The 17,611-nt window shown below is 40.5% G+C and overlaps 1 protein-coding gene across 10 annotated transcripts in view; it reads left to right on the top strand.

Moving 5' to 3' along the window:
- The window catches only part of CSGALNACT1 (chondroitin sulfate N-acetylgalactosaminyltransferase 1), a 405,491-nt gene that overhangs the window by 284,025 nt on the left and 103,855 nt on the right, over positions 1-17,611 (top strand). The window contains exon 1 of one of the 10 annotated variants that reach the window (XM_069075778.1): positions 11,606-11,807. The exons of the other annotated variants lie outside the window; for them this stretch is intronic. The gene's annotated coding sequence lies outside the window, so the exon portion shown is untranslated. Of the gene's footprint in view, positions 1-11,605; positions 11,808-17,611 lie in introns of those variants that run through there. 10 annotated transcript variants of the gene reach the window in all.

Genomic DNA, 17,611 nt, shown 5'->3' with positions numbered 1-17,611 from the left:
AGTTCCTTATGATTTCTTTTCCCTGTTTACCTTCTCATGCTTCTTGTATCTGAATGTCAAATTTTCTATTCAGCTCTGGTTTTTTCAGCAAGAATGCTTGAAAGTCCTGTATTCCACTGAATGACCATATTTTCCCCTGAAACAGGATACTCAGTTTTGCTGGGTAGGTGACTCTTGGTTTTAATCCCAGCTCCCTTGACCTCCGGAATATCACATTCCAGGCCCTTCGATCCCTCAGTGTAGAAGCTGCCAGATCCTGGGTTATCCTGATTGTGTTTCCACAATATTCAAATTGTTTCTTCCTGGCTGCTTGTAATATTCTCTCCTTAATCAGGGAATTCTGGAACCTGGCTATAATATTCCTAGGAGTTTTCTTTTTGGGATCTTTTTCAGGAGGTGATCGGTGGATTCTTTCAACCTCTATTTTGTCCTCTCGTTCTAAAACATCAGGGCAGTTTTCTTTGAGAACTTCCTGGAGGATGCTTTCCAGGCTCTTACTTTGGTCATGGCTCTCAGGCAGTCCAATAATTTTTAAATTATCTCTCCTGGATCTATTTTCCAGGTCAGTGGTTTTTCCCATGAGATATTTCACATTGCCTTCTATTCTTTCATTTGTTTGGATCTGTTTAACAGCATCTTGATTTCTCATAAAGTCATTAGCTTCCATTTGCTCCAATCTAATTCTGAAGCAATGATTCTCCTCAGTGAGCTTTTGAGATTCTTTTTCCATCTGGCAAATTCGACTTTTTAAGGCATTCTTCTCCTCATTGCCTTTCTGAGCCTCCTTTGCCATTTGAGTCAGTCTGTTTTTTAAGGTATTATTTTCTTCAGTCAGGCTGTTGACTCTCATTTCATAATTTTCTTGCATTGTTCTCATTTCTCTTCCCAATTTTTCCTCCCCTTCTCTTATCTGCTTCTTAAGGTCCTCTATGGCCTGTAACCAGCTTGTATTTTCCTTTGAAGCTTTTGGTGCAGGAGTTCTGACTTCACTGTTTTCCTCCTGTTCCATGCCTTGCTCCTTCTTATCCCCAAAATAGGAGTGTAATGTTGGAATCTTCTGTCTGCTTTGTTTCCTTTGCCTGCTCATTTTGCCACTCAATGATTTGACTTTTGGGCTTTTTGCCACAGTAGGACTCTGCCACCAGACAGGGGAATTTTTGTCCCAAACTCTGGGGTTTTCTCAGCTGCCAGAGGTATTAGATGGGTGCCCTCTCTGAGGTCTCCACACGCTCTGGCAAGCTGGACACACACCCCAGGACCTCCACCCTAGACTGCAATCCAGATCCAAGCAGGTTAAAGCAAGAGCGATGACCCCTCAGACTGGTGCTTGGTCCCCCTACACTCTGCAGGCCAGGAGCTGAAGCCGCCACGTGGCACTGGCAGGCTGTGCCGGCGTCTCAGCGGTTTCTTGCCCCGGGGGTAAAAGCCACGCACTCCCACTTACTGGGTCCCAAAGTCCAGAATGTACTGGCCTCTCACCTTGTCCTTCGCATCTATGTGTTGATAAATCTGGAAACGGCCACAGCTGCTGCTGATCTGGAGTCCCTCTGGCTGGTGGCTGGTCAGGCCCGCCCTGGGGCTAAAGCCTCGGCGTGGGGCTGGACTCGGCTCTCAGAGTGCTGTGCTGGCCGATTCCTGCCGGCCTGCCAGGCTGTTCTCAGCAGGAGGTTAGCTTCTCTGTGTCATTTTGTGGGTTCTGCCGCAGGTACTATTTTTTATTGGTTTGTTTTGCTTTGGTCTTTCTTTGTGTTTCATCACTTAGTACAGTACATTTTAGGTACTTAATGAATGCTCGTGGTTTTCTAGTCAAGTCTGACTCTTCATGACTCCATTTGGGGTTTTCTTGGCAGAGATACTGGAGTGGTTTACTATTTCCTTCTGCAGCTCATTTTTATAGATGAAGAAACTGAGGCAGACAGGGTGAAATGACTTGCCTAAGGTCACATAGCTTGTAAGTATCTGAGGTCAGATTTGAACTCAGGAACATGAGTCTTCCTGACTCCAGGCCTGGCGCTCTGTGCACTATGGCTCCACCTAGCTGCCCCTTGTTGACTTGACTTGATGAAATCCATCTTTGGCTTTGTTCCTGGGAAGCAGCTTTCTAAAGCATAGGTTTCTCAGTTGTTGTTTTTTTTTTAAGTACTTATGATGTATAGTGCAGAATAGCAAACATTCTACAAGGGCAACACCTGGCACCACAGCTTCTCTTCTGACTTTTGTAGTGGTGGCATATGCCAGCACTGTTGGCTTCTGCTTCTAATTGCTTCCCCTAGGCATCCTTTGAGTGAATAAGTAAGCATAGTTGTTCTCTCCACCCTTCCTCCCCCAAAAGCCAGTTTATTTTGTCATCAATCCAAACATACATTAAACAAAGTTAAGCCATCAAACAAATATGGGTTAAATAACAAAGTCAAAATAGATTTTTTTGCAGAGGTCATGCCTATTTTCCATTAACACCTTGAATCTGTTAATACGTCCATAGAGCAGCAATTCCTTAGATCAATAGTTCTTAACCTGGTTTCTCTCAAAACTTGAAATAATTTTTTTTTAATATTATAATTGGCTTCCTTTATAATCATGTGTTTTTTTTGTTTGAAAACCTTCCAAGAAGAGCCCCATAGGTTTCACCAGGCCGCCAAAGGGGTCCATGACACCAAGAAGCTTAAAAACCCAACTCTATATCGCTGTTTCAGTAAGAACAGCATGCATCTTACAGAATGTAAGAACCCCCAGTAGGTGTTGGAGGCAGAGTTGTGAAGGAGAGTGGGGGAAAATAGCAAGATGAGAGAAGAACAACATGGTAGGGCAGCAAAACAATGCCAGGTACTTTACCAAGGTGCTCTCAATCATTCTTCTCCTTCTCACTTTTAAGATCTGGCCGCATGGCTTAATGGAATGAGCATTAGATGCAGAGCCAGAGACTGGTTGATCATCTTTCAGATCCCAGCTTTGCTACTTAATCCTATATGACCTTGCCAAGTCATTAACACCTCTGGGCCTGAGTTTTCTCATCTGTAAGATAGGAGAGATGGATTTAACCATCATTGTCACTAACATTTCTATAGCCCTTTAAATTTTGCAAAAAGCTTTACAATTATTATCTCATTTGATCCTCACAACAACTCTGGGAGGCAGGTGCTATTATTATGTCTGTTTTACAGATGAGGACACTGAGGCAAGCAGTAGTTAAGTGGCGTGCCCAGGGTCACACAGCCAGGTGTCTGAGACCAGATTTAAACTTAGGTCGTTTGATGCCAGGTCCTGCATTCTATTCACTGTACCCTCTAACTGCCTGACTAATCTTCCAGATCTAAACATATAATCTTATGATCTGGTATAACAGTAGAGACTCATGAATGTCAAGGCTATGACAATGGTTGGTTGTTTTTGTTCCCCAAAATTCCATGGCTCAGGGCAAAATTCCTTTGCAAAAGAGAGGTTCTGTTTCTGTGTTCAAGTAGATGACTCTCTGCCCCCACCCCTATAAAAAAAAAGAACCCAATCCCTTCTTGATCTGATTGTAACAAATAATCTTATAGGAAAATTATTTAAGTCCCATGCCTCATAGCTATGCAGTCATAACATTCTAAAAGGACTTATTTGTATGCTTCATTATCAAATCAGAGAACCACAAAATGTTACAACTGGAAAGGAGCCATAGAGATTATATGGTCCAAACACTTCACTTCACTTCCTGAAAAAATTGAGTTCCAGAAATATGAAGTGATTTACCTGTGGTCACACTGATAGTTGGTATCAAGAACTTAGATGAACCCTAACTGAACTGAGCTATAATCGAACTTCCTTTGTCCTGATGTCCAGTCGCAGTTACACTCTCATTCCTTCTCTCCTGCATCCAAGGCACAGTTTGGTGAACTTTGAACAGAAATGTCCTGCATTTTACGAGCCTTTTCTTTTCGCATGCTTAGGTCATGGTGGCAGAGTGCTGAATGACAACATTGTGGAACCATCTCAGTTGCCACCAGCCACAGGATTTGTCCACAAGAAAAGACTCACATGCCTCAGAGCAACCACAGAATCTGAGGGCAGCCAACCACTTCCCACACCTGCTGCCTTACCACAAGGGAACCACCCACTCACCCAGGAGCAGCAGTTGTAAAACCCAGTGGAAATTGTCTCCCATGATTGTTATCAAACATGGCTGTTCTCTATCCCTGCCAGAAAACAGTTTTTGGAGCTGTTTCTTTGAGCAAGACAGAGCTAGAGAGCTCATGTTTGAGTCCATTGTGCTATAGAGCTCCGTCTTTGTATTGTCTGGTAGCTTGGTTCCATTTTCTTTAGTGATTGTGTGTATTTCTTTGTGGACCAATGTTCTGGGCACTACTCTAGAGCAGATCATCAATGTTCCCTCACAGTGATCTTTTTGTCTTTATTCCCCTGTATATAATGGTAGGATTCAGAGGCAGGCCCTCAATGGGTCAAGCCACCAGGTTTAGTACCCTTTAGTGAGGATTGCCTGAGGATGTGTTTATTAGCCTCCTTTTGTGTTTAAAACTAGTTTATAATGAAGATAAAGTACTCTGACTTAAGCAGAGGGAGGTTAGAAGTGGGCCGAACACACCAGCCATTGCCTCTTTGCAAGGGGCAGAGCGGATAGTGCAGGGAACCATGAGAACTGACCCCTTCAAAGAAGAGGAGGAGGAGGAACCATGACTTCTAACTCTTGGTATGGTGGCAGCGTCTGGTTAACAATCAGGGAAAAACCATTCCATGTGCCATCTTTGACACATCTGCTGTATACTTGTACTAAGACAAAGCAAGATACAAAAATGACAGAAATTTTAAGAATATTATATTCTCTTATGTATTTTATAAATTTCATCCATATAAGTTCATTTGTGCTCCCAACATCTCTTGAGATAGAGAATGAAAGGAAATATAACTTCATTTTACAGTTAAGGAAGCTGAGGGCCAGTGAGGCTAAGTGATTTTGCCAATGTTGCCCTGTGCATCAGTGTCAAAGCCAAGACTGAGCATAGGTTTTGACTTTAATCCTAATATTTTTTTCACAGAATCACAAGGTTTGAGAGTTGGAAGGGCCCACAGTGCCCACATATGAAAGGAACCATCCCCAACTGTAATATACCCAGCAGGTGGTCATTCAATTTCTGCTTGAGGACCTCTAATGATGCTGTGATGGGAACCAGATCTCCTGAGGCAGTCCATTCCACTATTGGAGAGCTCTAATGGTTAGGAAGCCTAAATGTACCATTTCTGCCCAATTCTCTTGGTTCTCCTTAGGGCCAAAAATAACACAATAGTCCTTAAAATACTTGAAGCTATCATGTGCCCCCAAATCTTTTTTTCTTTAGGCTAATCTACATGTTCTTCGTGATCTTGAGGCCCTTCGCCAGATGGGTTGTCACTTTCTACATTCTCTCTACTTTATCATTGTCTTTTCTAAACTATATCCTCAGAATTCAATACTGTGTTCTGGATATGATCTGACTAAAGCAGAATACAGAGGGACTGTCACCTCCTTATTGCTGTGTAAGCAATCAATCAACCAATCAGCCAATATTTATAAAATGCCTACTGTGTGCTAGCCATTGTGCTAGGAGCTTCCCTTAATGCAGTCGGAGATCTCGTTAGTGTTTTTGGCTGCCACATCAAACTGTAGGTCCCTTTAACCCCCAGATCTATCTCAGAAAAACTATCATCTAACCATACATCCCTCATATTGTACATGTGAAGTTGATTTGTTGGACTTAAGTTAAAACTTTACATTTGCCCTTATTAAATTTTATCATATTATATTCAGCCCAATGCTCTAGCCTGCTGAGTTCTTTTTGGATCCTGACTCTCAACCAGTTTCTTAGCTCTCTCCCAACTTTGTGTCATCAGCAAATTTGATGAGCACATTTCTACTGGATCTTGCCATTTCTCCAAACCTACTGCCAGAATTTGAGACTTTGAAAGCTATCTGATTTTCATCTCCTTCCACTGGGACAGTCACAATCTTTTTCCATTTCATGAGTTCCAGTGGCCCCCACATTCATCATCTGATGGCCAGTCTTTGGGTCATGAGTCTCTTAGCCTTAAACCAGGTTGGTTTTTACATTGCCTATACTTGAAGTCTCTCTAATTGATTGTGTTCACGTCCTCAGCAACACAAGGCACAGCTGATATATTGAGCCCACTGGCCCATAGTAGTGCTGATCCATCTGAGTAATAGGAGGAGAGTGAGTGCCTAGCTTAAAAGAATACTATCTGGGACAAGAAAATTTCATAAGACAAACTGACATTCTAAAAACACCTATACAAATACCTCCATGGCATATTCTTTCTGACCAGCATTTAACACCAGACCTGACACACAGTAGGAGCTTAATAAATGCTTGTTGACTGATTGACTGACTTGCCACCTTTTCAAACCTTAGGCCTTCGTTTAGAGTTCTTTTCCTGCCTCAGTGAACTTTGACTTGACTAGGCATGACCTATGATTTACAGCTCAGACCACACCCCTTTCCTACTAGTTGGGCTCTTCCCTCAGGCCCCAGTAGTTTTCCTTAATTAACAGCACATATTGGGTCCTCAGTGCTGTCTTATTCAATGTCCCTCCCTTCCTTGTTCTGCTGCATCTGTCTTGGCAAAGGCTCAAACTCTTCCATCTGCTGTTGCTTGCTCCTAATTGATTAGGCGTTTGAGAACCTCACATCACCTTCACATCACAATGAGACAATAGAATTCACATTTATGGGAACCTATCAGAATTGGCACAAGGATTTAGCACAGATGTTCTTAACCTGGGGTCTGTGAACTTAGATTTCTTTTTTGATAACTGCTTTTCTGTATAATTGCTTTCTTTCTGTTATAAATGAAAATCTGTGTGCTCTGTCTAGGGAATAAATCATACTTGTTGAGGATCCAGAAAGTTTCATGAACTTTATTTTACATTTATTCTGTAGTGAATAAATGGGTAGCCTCCTGGAAGAGACTACCAAGGATCAGACAAAGGCAAACCCTTTTTATGCTGTTTCATTTAATTTTCTCGATTTTTTTTTTTGGAGGGCAGTTGGGGTTAAGTGACTTGCCCAAGGTCACACAACTACTTTTTGTGTTAAGTGTCTGAGGCCGGATCCCAAGCCAGGTCCTCCTGACTCCAGGGCCGGTGCTCTATTCACTGCGCCACCTAGCTGCCCCTGTTTCATTTAACTTTCACACCATTCCTCCCTTCTGAGATGCAATTGGCTCTAGCTCTTCTGGGTTACAACTTTCCTGTCCTGCCCATTAAGCAGTGTTGATGAAAAGTCAGTGATCGGCCCCTAACTGGTCCGAGCAAGCCTAGCTCAGGACCCTCTTTACCGATTTATGCCTTCCTGCATGTAAACACCCATTGTTCCTATAAAATCTGTGGAAACCAGACTGCTAGCATTTCTCACATTTCTAATTTTATTATGTTATTTTATATATTTAAAAATAATATCTGAAGAAGAGGTCCTTAGATTTCACCACACTGCCAAAGAGATCCACATGTAAAAGATTACAAAATTTGACTTAAAACGTCCATATTTGTGGCTGCTTAGGTTGCATAAATGAATGATTAAATGAGAAAGCAACCATTAAGCCCTTACTGTGTACTAGACAAAGAGGTTGCAAATATGCCAAAGGAAGATAGTCCTGCCCTCAAGAAGCTTATATTTTTATGAGGGAAATAACATGATAGTGGATGTTGGGGTTAGGGTGTGGAAGGGGAAGGGAGTAGAGTGGTTTGGGAAGCGAGTTATGATCTGGAAAGTTACAAAGAATGGAACAATGAAGCTGTGTATTAACATCCCCTTTCCAGAGTCAGTGGCATAGATTTGATAACTATTCTCAGAGAAGGAGGTGTAAAGCTGGGGGGAGGGAGCTACAAAGTAGCAGCTTAGCTCCTCCCCGACTTAGGCTCCAGTGATCTGGGGTGAAGAGTGGAGGGGCACAGGTGAGTGGCCGGTTGACCTTCACCAACAAAACATCAAAGTCTGAAGGCTTTACTGTCCCTATAATTTTTTCCATGGAATAATTTTTGAAATCATAGTTTGGTCCTGGCTCCAGATTTAATGTGTCTTACCTCTTCCTCTCCCAGCTTTCAGCCCCCCTTTTGGTTCTCTGTATCCTCCTTATCCATAGGACTTTTCTGCCTGTTCCTTATCCTGCCCCTGAGTGCTTTCTTCCATTCTGCTGGGTTGATTGAATCCTGGGTGTGCAGAAAAGTTTTCTGCATTATGTGGGCTGTAAGACAGGTCAGCACCTCTGCTGGGTACCCATTTTAGAATGTTAAAAGAAGTTTTAAGATTGTTCTTCTCTGTTAAAACACTGACCTTCACTTAGGCAGCAAAATTTCTACACTGCTTGTTTTATCAGAAAAGAAAACTCTGTTTTTTTTTTTTTCTCCCTCTACTCTCTTCCCGCAGTAAATCAAATGGACAGGTACTACATAGAGGTGAACATAGGACAAAAAAGTTCTGGGTGATTCACACCTTTGACCTGCTCTTGTTACTTCTTTATCTTGTATTTACAATCTAGAAACTTCTATACACAATCTCCCCAACTATCCCCGGTGTGGTATCATTTCTTCACTAGAAATTCCGTGGCCTATCCAGTATTGTTCCATTTTTATTAATCCTTTCATTAATCCACTGTTCTCTCTGGAGTCTTTGCAGCATGACTTTCATATGGCCTAGTCCCAGAGACATTGTCTCACTGACCAGTTGGGTAGAGACAAATGATTGTTTTTGATTGGCCTAGGAGAATTTTAGTTTGACCCTTCATGGTACATAGCCATCACAGAGGTATCTGATTTTTTCTTCTGGGCTCACAAAGAAAGAATGGGGAGCCCTGGGTGTTTTGCAGGAGTATATTTCCTAGGGTTACAAACTAAAAACTTTTCTCCATAGACAAGATAAAAGAGGTAAGGTCATTTGGCCTGGATATTTTTCAGCCAAGTTGTCTTAAAACAGATATGTCTGAGCATCTAGCACCCACCCAGGAGCATCTAATGTTGCCTAGATAGTCTCTTGGCAGCTGAACCAGCCTTATACACAGCTGAACCAGCCTTATACACAGGTTCAAAATATCATTTTGGTGTAAATATTCATGTCATTCTGACTAAGTTGAATGAGTACTGCCCACAGTAGCTTCTGCTAGGCCTTCTTTTTCCTCCTGTCTTACTGGGCTAAAAAAATATCACAGATGGCTATAACAAATGCACTACAGGTTCACTCACAATAGCTCTCTTCAAGATTGGAAAAGAAAAGAAAAAGAACAAAAAGAGGTCTGGGGTTCACTGTTTGGGTCCTAGGAAAAACAACTTTGTGTGGATTTCTGTAGCTTTTTAATATGGTTTCCTGATCCTAAATCTCCCCTTTCTGCTTTAGAACATGGAAACTAGTCAAGATGACCGTGGGCCATGCTGTGTATAATAACTGGGGATTAGAAGGGATGGGGACCCTGTCCACATATGAGGTAGGTGTGGATCTGGAGCCCAGGCAAAACTGACAAGGTTAAGCAGAGACACAATTCCATTTTAGGAATGGCATTTGTCTGAAGTTAGATTTGAAACCAAGAGGGTATTCCATAGGAAAAAGACAAGGTAGGTAAGGAACAGCAACGATCATGGAAGAAAACATTTACATCTTCATTTTCATTAATATCTAACTGAAATTTAGTATTTCCTCCAATTCTTGAATTTAAAAATAACAAATGTTATTTTGATGAAGGCTCTATCAGCTTTATCAGATTGCCAAAGCTTGGGGGTGGAGGAGCCAGGCTTCATGACACAAACAATGTTAAGAATCTTTGAGCTAGAAGATGGAGTGGGTCACAAGGTCATAAGATGACAAGATCTGCTGTGAAAGAAAGTGCTTTGTAAACCTTAAAAGCAAGTTGTAAATGGGATCTTCAGTGAGGACAGAATATAGAAAAGATAATGTGAAAACAATACCCATTGTAGGACCTTTTGGTATCACTACTGACTGACCATTAGACATTTATCCATAGGACTTAGCAGTCTATTCCTTTGTTGCTGATGAGTTTGCCATCCCCCCCTTTTTAGTTAATTTTCTACTCTCATCTTCTCGATTGCTTTTTTTTGTTTGTTTAGCTACAGGCTTGATGGATAGTGTGGCCATAGGTAACATTACTCCATTGTTATCTAAGCATGTGTTAACATTTGGTTATTGTTGTTTTCAGTTATGTGTGGCTCTTTGTGAGCCCATTTGGGCTTTTCTTGGCAAAGATACTAGAGTGGTTTGCCATTTCCTTCTCCAGCTCATTTTACTGATAAGGAAATTGAGGCAAACAGGGTTATGTGACTTGCCCAAGGTCATATAGCCACTAAGTATCTGGGGCCAGATTTGAACTCATGAAGATAAGTTTTCCTGACTCTAGGACTAGTGCTCCATCCACTGTGCCTCCTAACATATGGGCCTTAGTTCAAATTCTGCCTCAGACACTATATGTTGTGTGATCCTAGGCAAGTCACTTAACTTCTATTCTTCAATTTCTTTATCTACAAAATTTAGATAATATAGCATCCTTCTCACAGGATCAAATCAGTCAATATATGTGAAGCACTTTGCATACATTGAGGTGCTGTGTAAGTGTTGTTATTTTCATTTAATCATCATTATATTGCTTTATAACTAAGGGGGATCTTGAAATACCCAAGAAATATACCCTGATTTACCAGGCATCATGTTGTCCCATTGCCTTAGAATTAAAATTAGTTTTGCCCGAGACTCAGAGAAATCTTCCCCTTACACTAAAGGAAAGGAACAGTTGATTGTGAGTCACAGGTTTGAAATTAGGCAATACTGGGGTATCCCATCCAGCCTCTGGTGTGTACACCATCGTCATGCCTATGAAGGCAAATTCTCCCTTGTGCGCATCATTGCCGACTTCAGCCTCTTAGAATTCCATCAGAAACAAAGCTCAATAGTTGTTCCTGGTCTTTTTTTTTTTTTTTTTGACAAAGCCCCTTGACCTCCATAGACTAGAGAGCTGGGACAATTGACAGAAGTGGAAATGGAAAAAATTGGAAGTGCCTTTATATGTGAGTTTACAGCCTGAGATCTGAAAGGGGGAATTTAACGGAGAAGGAAGGGAGCTCCAAATAAAGCTATGTGTTTGAGTGAGCGTATAGTGGTACCTTTATGCAGTTTTGAGGGCTTGCATAGAAACCCTTGAACAAGAATTCTAGCAAGATACTTCTTTTGCCTACTTTGTCCCCACCCTCCCACCCCCAAAGGTGTGTTTATTTAAGCCACTGAGATATAACTTCAGTTTATGGCTGTTAGCACAACTAATCCTTTGAGGGGAGGTTAGCCTGTGACACCAGAGTCAAAGAGCTTCATTGTGTGGGACCTGAAATGAAACATGCTTATGCAGCCATGTGAGGTACTGGGGTCACCACTTCCTGACCTAACTAGACATTGCTTATTCTCTTTTCCCCTCCTCCCATCAGCTCTTTTGGCCATATCCCCAGAAGGTGGAGATGCCGTATTGAATTTATTGCTACCTCTAGAAAAACATTGCTTTTATTGGCTGTCACAGCCATATTTAGAGGTGATGGCTGCAAACCATGTCATTGCTCTCCCAGGCTCCTCGGTGCCTACGGAGACACACGAGCAGTGCTGCCCCTGTCTTCTGCTTCTTCTCTTCCTCTGGCCCTGGATGGAAATTTCCTGGCAAGCCATGTCTCCTGGTTGGTAGCTCCCGTGGTCTCACCTGCTGCTCACTGTGAAGAGGCCCATTGAAATGCTCACCCACTCCTGCTTCTGCTGTTGAAATCCTATTCATGAGGGCAGGTTAGTCTGTGTCTTAGCATATCAACATTGTGGGTGGTTTGGGATTGGCAGTGTGCTTACTAAATGGTCATGGGACTGAGTTTGCTCTGTTGGCTATGACTCCTGCCCTCTAGAAGCTTGAATTCTTAATTGACATGATGAGCAGCATATGTGTTCAGATAGACCTCATCGATTCAGGGGTTCCCTCTATTATAGATGGCATTCTTGCCCATCCTGGTCAACCCTAGTTAATGTCCTCTTATAAGTTCATCACAAGGGGTTCCACTGAACATGCTACAGGATTTCCCTGTTTTCTCTTCACATTGGAGGGGTCCCAGGGAAGCCTTCTTGCCATGTGATGAGTCCATCTTTTCTTCTTCTCATATAATTGCTCGATGACTTCTTTTTCTCCTTTTCTTTTAAGTTCTTCACTGGTTTTATGTTGCAACCTGCTTATACTTACCATATGCCTCTCCATCACCTTCTGTGTGATATTCATTTTTTGTTCTTTAGAAGTAGTGGCATGTTATGTTTAATTGCCATAGAACGACACTGGCATAATAATGTTGGTATATATTTTTTAAGTGGGCTTTTGCCTTCTTTCGGGGGAAACTTGGAATCCTTAAATGGGTTTTGTGATTTCCCAATAGTAATCCAGACTACTTTTCTCCTCCTGTACAAGTTCTCACTCAACTCATGATCCATATGTATATATGTATGTGTATACAGACACACACACACGGACAAACTCAACTCAATAAGGTATCCATTCAAATGCCGTAATAGACATTTTTCATCCACTTGGTCTTCTTTGTTTGGATAGATAGGTCATACTTTTTTGAGTGATTATGTGCCTCTTCTAGGAGGCTTTGTAGTGTTCTGGTGCATGATACAGTCAACAATGTTTCTTCTACCAATGAGCTTCTGTAATATCTCAGCATCTACTTGGAATCCCACTTCACCTGTAATCTACATTGGCTCTCTTCCATACAGTAGCTAATACCTTTGGTGAGCATGTATCTACTTTTATTATGTCTTATTTGATGTTTGTGATGAAAGGGGTCTGTTGTTATATCTTCCAAGGAATCTTTAATCATTTTTTCAAAGAACCTTCAAGGCAGCGTTTTGTTCTACCAGATAAAAATGCTTTCTTGAGTGAAGCACGGAGGCACATACCTATAGTCTCTACAACTAGGAAGGCTGAGACTGGTGGATCACTTGAACTCAGGAGTGCTGAGCTGCAGAGGGCTAAGCCAATTGGAAGTCTGCAGTAATCCAGCTACAGTGTGGTAAGCCTTCAGAAGCAAGGAGCCATTGAGGCTGCCTAAGGAGGGATGAACTGGACCAGACTGGTGACAGAGCAGGTCAAAGTTCTGGTGCCAATCAGTGGTGGGGTTGAACCTATGAGTAGTTGCTGTACTTCTAGCCTGGGTGAGATAGGGAGACCCAGTTTCATAAAAAAAAATTTGGTAACCAACAAACAATAAACATAATTGCATTCTTTATTCCCTACATCTTTCAATTTATTCTGAAATGATAAAGATCATCTGTTATTCAGTATTGCTTTATGAAACCTGCTTGTTCATTCCCTACTAATTTTCTCATCAATGGACTTTCATAAAGATTTTGTAAAAATGAGAGAGTGACCTTATAGTTTATTAGTTAGATCATTGTTTTGGGGGGTGTAATATTAAGGTCTAGTATTTTTCTTCCCCTCTGTCATCTTCTACCCCCATGAGTACCTTGTGTTTCAGCCACTCATTGTCCTCACAATAATGCCACCTGCAGTATGATTTTTGCTTATTTGTTCTTCATCCAATCTGGCTATTTTTCTGGTCTTTGTGATTTTTTAGTGCTACCTCCCAAGTGTGATGGTTCTGCTGTTTTTGATAGAGAAAACAGCTTGTTCTAATAACTTTTGCTCATCTTTTCCATTTTTTCTTCCATTGATTGTCTTCCTTATATTTTTATCCTAGAATGCCCTTAAGATGACTTTGCTTAGTTTTATGCCTTGCCAAAATTTGTTTTATTTTTCATAGTTTCTCTCTATTTTAAGAGGATACTTAATGAGGATGCTCATGATCTGTACATTAATCTTCTTTGTAAGTCATACACATAAGTTTTTATTTGAATTTTGCTTTGTTTTAGAAGCCATTTCCTTCCCTTTAGCAGGTAAGTCATATTTTGTTGACTGAGGCATTTTCTGGACATTTGGGTTTTCGTTGAGACAATTAATTTATATTAAATTACACTTCTGGATAAAGTTATAACCGCTATTAATGTAGTTTCTGCTGTCCATTTCCCATTTTTGGTTGTTAATAATTGAGGGTTATGTTGTTTCAACTTTACGACTCTTTTTTCATTTTTTAAAAGCTAGTTCTGAATTTAACTCTGACAAATTCATGATAGGAGAGCTGACTAAGGGATAAATCCTACATCAATAGCAAACCTTGTCCTATCTGTTAAAATATAATATATTTTGTTCTTTTGGGGATTACTTGGGGCTTTCCATGTTCAGTCCATACCAGTTCTTCTTTTTTTGAAGAAAATATTTATGATATGAAGCATTAAGCTTTTTGTATTATCTTTAAGTATTTGGCCTCTTTCACTTATTTTCCTGAACCCTGCTTTTTCATATATTTTGTCCCAGTCTTGCCTTTCCTCCAAATCTACACCAGGCATTTAAACAACTGAATATCAGATTCAATTTACAATCAGTGTAGATTGATTTAATTTGGAGGATCTTCTCAAGTTTTTCCTTGGGTTTCTCTACCACTTTACCCTCAGCAACTGATGTTGTTGCATAACCTACTGTTTTTCATGGTGATCTTTTTGGAAATATTTATCAATAGTACTAAAATAAATGATGACTAGGTACCCTGGGAAATCATACTTCTTGGACACTTCCTAATATATGACAAAAACCATTCCACCAACTCTTTTCTTTGCTTGTCTAACTGTGAGCACATCTTCAAATTAACTGCAACTTTTTTCTTTTTAACAGTATATATCCAATGTATATCTTGTGCCAGCAGATGCTGACCACTTGTATGTTTTTCTTCAAATTTTCAGATCCTGTCCAATTTGTACTTCATTTCCTCCCTCCTGGTTTGGCATACTCTATAGCTCACCATAAAAGTAGGACAGTGATTAAAAACAGAATGCTAGGGGGGTGTCCAGCTGGCACAGTGAGTAGAGCGCTGGCCCTGGAGCCAGTTCTGATCCAACCTTAGACACACACACACACACACACACACACACACACACACACAAACTAGCCTTGTGACCTTGGGCAAGTTACTTAACCCCAATTGCCCTCCAAAAAGCAAAAAACAAACAAACAAAAAAGACAAACCCAGAATGCTTGGCCTGATGGACCATGTGGATCTGGCCCATCAGGGTAATGCTCATGTCTCTCTCATATTTGTGGGAAGGTGTCTAGTCTAGTTGGGGGAGAACTTCCTAAATGTTATGGGACTTCTCATTCAGTCACTTCAGTCATGTCTGACTTTTTATGATCCCATTTGGGGTTTTCTTGGCAGAGATACTGGAGTGGTTTGCCATTTCTCTCTCCAGCTCATTTTACAGATGAGGAACTGAGGCAAACAGAGTTAAGTAACTTGCCCAGGGCCACACAGCTAGTAAATGTCTGAGGTGGGATTTGAACTCAGGAAAATGAATCTTCCTGACTCCAGGGCTGGCACTGTATTCCCCTACCTGCCCTGATGGGACTTAAGAAGTTGAATAAAAAAGGGCAGTCTCTATGAAGCAATTTAGATTATACCAGGATGAAGCTCTTGGATAGGAAGGTAATGCTGTTTTCCAATTGAACTCTGTGAGTTCAGAGGGCAAAATTTACTTCTTAAGACCATCAGACAAATTCCTAATGACTATCTTGTATGGTCTAATATGTTTTGATGTGGTCTGTCTTGTGGATAGAAGACAATAAGAACCTTTATTAAGCAGTTCTCTCCACACATAAAATTGCTTTATTTGGAGCTGAGCATGAGTGGAATAGTGACCGCATGCTATATCTGAGTAAGCCACCAGATGGAGCTCTAAGCCCTGAGCTACCAGCTTAAGTAACTATGTATGGCAAGCAGAATATAGCCTCTTCTAGTCCCAGGCCCTTTTTATTCATTCCATTCCATGTATACAGAGATGGGATCTACTTAGTTTTCAGCCTTTTCCCATTTCAGTGCTTTCCTGGATTGTTATCTACGGGTATGATTAATCACAATTATCTTTTTTTTTCATTAAACTTTTATCCCACAGAATCATTTTTCCATGTATGTATGTATGTATGTATATGTGTATGTATGTATTTTAGTGTGACCCAGGCACAATACTCAGTTTACATATAGGTTAAAATGTATATACTGAAGCATTTAAAATAGCAAAACTACTCTAGGAATTGCTAGGAAAACTGGAAAGCAGTTTGGCAGAAAATTAGATTTTGACCAACATCTTATACCATATACCAAAATAAACTCAAAATGAAAATGTGAACTGATTATAAAAATGTCAGACCACTTAAAAAAACCCAGAAGATAATAAAATGTGGTATCTTTAACAATAATGTCTAGGGCAGCATTATTTACCAATCAGGGGATAAAGGAGACTGTATAATATGATAAACTTGATAATTCTGACTACATACATTTTTTTTAAATTTTTTTTTAAAGCAATCGGGGTTAAGTAACTTGTTCAAGGTTACACGGCCAGTTATTTCTGGGTGTGGTGCTGAGTATCTGAGCCCAGATTTGATCCAGGTCATCCCGACACTGGACCCTGGAGCCGGTGCTCTTACTCGCTGAGCCACCTGGCCGCCCCTAAGCAATTGGGGTTAAGTAACTTGCTCAAGGTTACACAGCCAGGTGTTTCTGGGTGGGTGCTAAGTGTCTGAGCCCGGGATTCGATCTCCAGGTCTTCTCAACACTGGAGCCGGTGCTCTTACTCTCTGTGCTACCTGGCCACCCCGACTAGATACATTTTAATACCTTTTATATAAATAAAATAAATGAAGATAAAAGAAAGAATTAAGTAGGAAAATATTTGCATCATGTATCCCTGAAAAAAAATTGATATTCAGAATATAAAGGACACTGTCACAAATAAATAACCACCAAGAGCTATTCCCTAATCAGTAAATGATCAAAAGATATAATTGGTTTCCAAAATAAGAATTTCAAATTGTTAATAAGATAAAACAACTGTAAGGTTTTATCTCACACCATGCAAATTGACAAAGATGGGAATACTAAGTATTGGTAGGACTGTGGAAAGACAACCATTATTGAGATGTTGTGAAATGGTTCAACCATTTTGAATCCTAGTTTTCAATAATGCAAGGAAAGTGACTAAATTGTCCAGATTCTTGGTGTCATTGATCCATCTACTAGATGAATACTCTAAGGAAGTCAAGAATAGAAACAAAGTTCTAATATATACCAAAACATTCATTCTTTGAACCAGAAAGAAAGTTGGATGATCATTAATTGGGGAAGGGTAATGCAACTAGAATATGGGACTGTAATGGAATATTCACAGGTAATAAAAATGATCTGTGAGTGGAATTTGGAGAAATGTGAGAAAAATTTCAAACTGACCTAGAGAAAAATAAAGAAATGTGAAGAATAAAGTACTCAATGACTGAGTACAGTGCAGGTCCCAGAGTATAGATAATGTAGATAATGAAACATATCTCTCCCATCTCATCATCTCAGGGAGGGGTTACTAGGAAGAATATTATGTACACTGTCAGATACAGTTATTGTATCAGATATTTGCTTAATTGTTTTCTTTTGTCACAAAGAGGGGTTAGT

This window comes from Petaurus breviceps, unplaced genomic scaffold (assembly GCF_028583685.1).
Source record: "Petaurus breviceps papuanus isolate PSGF00001 unplaced genomic scaffold, PetGlider_PUasm1.0 90919, whole genome shotgun sequence".
Classification (NCBI taxonomy): Eukaryota; Metazoa; Chordata; class Mammalia; order Diprotodontia; family Petauridae; genus Petaurus; species Petaurus breviceps.
The sequence above is the reverse complement of the archived record's forward strand: the minus strand, read 5'-3'. Positions and strand labels throughout refer to the sequence as shown.